This window comes from Ovis aries, chromosome 1, assembly GCF_016772045.2.
Source record: "Ovis aries strain OAR_USU_Benz2616 breed Rambouillet chromosome 1, ARS-UI_Ramb_v3.0, whole genome shotgun sequence".
Classification (NCBI taxonomy): Eukaryota; Metazoa; Chordata; class Mammalia; order Artiodactyla; family Bovidae; genus Ovis; species Ovis aries.
Window position 1 is genome coordinate 135746897 of NC_056054.1, and position 3312 is coordinate 135750208.

The 3312-nt window shown below is 34.6% G+C and overlaps 1 non-coding gene across 1 annotated transcript; it reads right to left on the reverse strand.

Moving 5' to 3' along the window:
* Positions 1–1170: 1170 nt before the first annotated feature.
* TRNAS-GGA (transfer RNA serine (anticodon GGA)) lies at positions 1171–1242 on the reverse strand. Its single transcript has one exon. It is a non-coding gene; the product is annotated as a tRNA-Ser (tRNA).
* Positions 1243–3312: the final 2070 nt, after the last annotated feature.

A 3312-nucleotide genomic window follows, 5' to 3' on the forward strand; every position in this document is an offset into this window, starting at 1 on the left:
CACCTGCACTGTCCACTAAAGCGAAATGAGAGACACATTCAATTTTTTATATCAAGTATCTGCATTAAAATTTTTCAAAAAGGTGTGGTTAAAGCAAATAATACATTTCAATTAATTCACTATACCCAGATTATTTTGACATGGAATCAATGCTTAAAGTACTCTCCATGTATTTTACCTTTTCCTTTACTTTGTCTATAAAATATGGTGGGTAGATAATATTGGACCACATTTCAGTTACCTAATACCCACAAGTGGTTAGTGGTTACTATATTTGAAAGAATAGTTCAAAATGCAATGCTTTTACCCTCTTTGGTTGACGAAAAAAGCTGGTCATCCAGTGCAAAATTTTATCCATTTGATTTCTAAGAAAGCAACTTGATATATTCTCATCCAGGGACCATCAGTCTGTGGGGGAGGTATGGACAGTTCTGAGCACTGACATCCCTTCACAGCTTCACAGCTTCACTAGTCATTCCAGTTTATTCTAGTTTGTTTTGTTTCTATATCATTCTTTTTGAATAGGCTTTCCTTGATTATATATAATTATATATAATTTTATATATAATTATATATATTTGAGATTATATATATAAATATCAAAAACAATGCTTTAAGGCATTGATTGCAAAACAGAATGCAGACTCAGAAAGAAGCACATGGATATCATATACTTAGGGCCTGTATAATATTTTATGATTATTTTTTCACATCAACAAACATATTTGTAGCTTCTTTAAAAAATGACACATTCTTTGCCTGCCTGCTTCTGTTATTCAAAGGCTCCTTTACCCCTAGTACTATCTTACACTAACCTTTGATATTCATTTACATCACCTATCAAGTTCCTGCAGAAAATGAATTCTTTACTCTGTGCCCTAATTAAAGTAATTATAGGTAGCTTTCAAGATCAGATGCCCAGAATATCTGCTCATATAAAGAGAAAGCCCACAATTATTTTTTATCCAGGTACTTGAACCACAATTAATAGTACAACTGGCCAGGAAATCTCAAATTTTATCACAACCAAGCACAGAAGTGAAGTGAAGTTGCTCAGTCGTGTCCGACTCCTTGTGACCCCATGGACTGTAGCCTACCAGGCTCCTCCCTTCATGGGATTCTCCAGGCAAGAGTACTGGAGTGGGTTGCCATTTCCTTCTCCAGGGGATCTTCCCAACCCAGGGATCGAACCTGGGTCTCCCGCATTCCAGGCAGATGCTTTGACCTCTGAGCCACCAGGGAAGGTAGCAATCCAGCTATATGTATCTGATTATAAATGAATACTAAATAAAACAATGCCATTTATCATCTAGTTCTACTTTACAAACTGAATTGCTAAAATCCAAGGAAAATAATTATTATACTAACATAATTTCAAGGTAAAAAGGTCCCTATATAACTGAGAATTTCATTAGTAAGGAGAACTTTCAATTCTGGCCAAGGGAGAGTAACAAAGAAAGGATTTGCTTTCATCTGAAAAATCTAAAAATCAGAAAAAAAGTAAAATGTAGTTTTAAGGCCACCAGACATTGGACAATGATGGATAGCAAACCATGAGATATAGAAACAGCTAGAAGAGTGCTACTGTCATCTTTAATCAATGCCTTGAGCAGGTTGGCTTCATACCCAAGAAACAGAGTCCAATATTTAGTGCAATGCCCACTGTCACTTTCTTTAAATTCTTAGTAATGTTTGAAAAAGGGCTCTTGTACCTTTCTTTTTGCAGAGGGCCTGCAAATTATGTAACTAGTTCAGTCTTAAGACTTTCTGTATCACAGTACAGAATGAGGGATCTCAGATAGAGTTTAATGGATTCCCCATTTTTAAAAGAAGGAACAGAAAGGGCAGGGAGACAGAAGCAGCTAGAATTGACAACGTAGGATACCAGAGAGAAGAGGTACACACAGGTAAAGAAATCCCGAAAATCACAGATGGCCCCATTTGAGTATTTAGCAGACATATGAAACAACTGCAGGAGGCTCAGGAAGAAAAGCCTGAGAGAACCAGTGGAAATACTGATCTGATCTCACACCTGTCTTAGAATGGTGACAATTTTCACCATTCAGAGTTGAAACCAACACAGTTCATGAGGCACTGGACTTAAACTTCAGATAAAGTTTTCTCTGGTCCAAGCTAACAAAATTGAAAAGCAAGCCCAAATAGATCAGACTATTTTCAAGTACCTTTAATGAATCTCAGAACAAAGCACAAAATTATTTGAAAGAGTACAAAATAAAATTCAGCTTCTTGTAAAATTAGAGTCACAGTATCTGGTATTTAGTTAAAAATTACCAGGTACACAAAGAGGTAGGGTAATTCTCTCCCTGAGGAAAAGCATGATCTGTCAATCAAAACACATGCAGAATTGACACATATGCTGTTTGAGTAGATAAGGACATTAAAAGCAATTATCATAACTGTATTAGCAATTATTATATCTGTATTTCAGATATCCAAGCAACTAGAGGAAGGAATGAACAGTTTTAAAGAGACATAGAAGGTATAAAAATGGAGCAAATAAAACTTTAAGCATAGAAAACCACAATATTCAAGATGAAAAATATAGTGGTTAGGGACAGGGTTTTCATCAGGTTAGACACTGCAGAAGAAAACATTATTGAATTTAAAGATGCCACAAAAGAAACATTCTGAAACAAAGCACTGAGATACAATATAAATAATAATGTAAGAATCAGAGAGGCTTTACAATTGCAAAGAAGTTGCTATATATGTAAGTAGAGTTATCAAAGGAAAAGAAGAATGGGGAAAAAATTCAATTTTGTTTCACAGTGAAAATTAAACCTCTTACAGGGAAATGATTTATGCCAATTCTGCTGATAAGTCTTGACCAGAACTGATCATTTGATCCTACAAGGGGACCATTTAGAATATTATGCTTCAAAAAAAAAAATCTGTTAATGTTTAACAAACAAAATAATGACTATCGCACTGAGGTTCTTCATTATGATATAGTTAAATTCAAATTTTATTTTAATTTCTTGGTGCAATATTTAGAAAGATAGAGTAACACTAGTTTCTATAACAAATGCTTTCTACAGTTTCAGTAACAACAAGATCAGGTCTGTCTTTCTATTATGCAATACCTACAGCAGCTGTTGCTTTCCTTTAACTGCTCTCTCAACACTTGAAAGTTCAAGGATTTTGACTATTTCTTTTTTGTATTTCTGAATTTCCTTAGGGCTTCAGATGATTTTCATCCAGGTTTAAAGGAAAAAAAAAAAAAAGGTAGAAAAGGCATCCATGCTTCTTAGCTCACTTGGCCAGAAAATAATCCACATCATTTCCATTTAT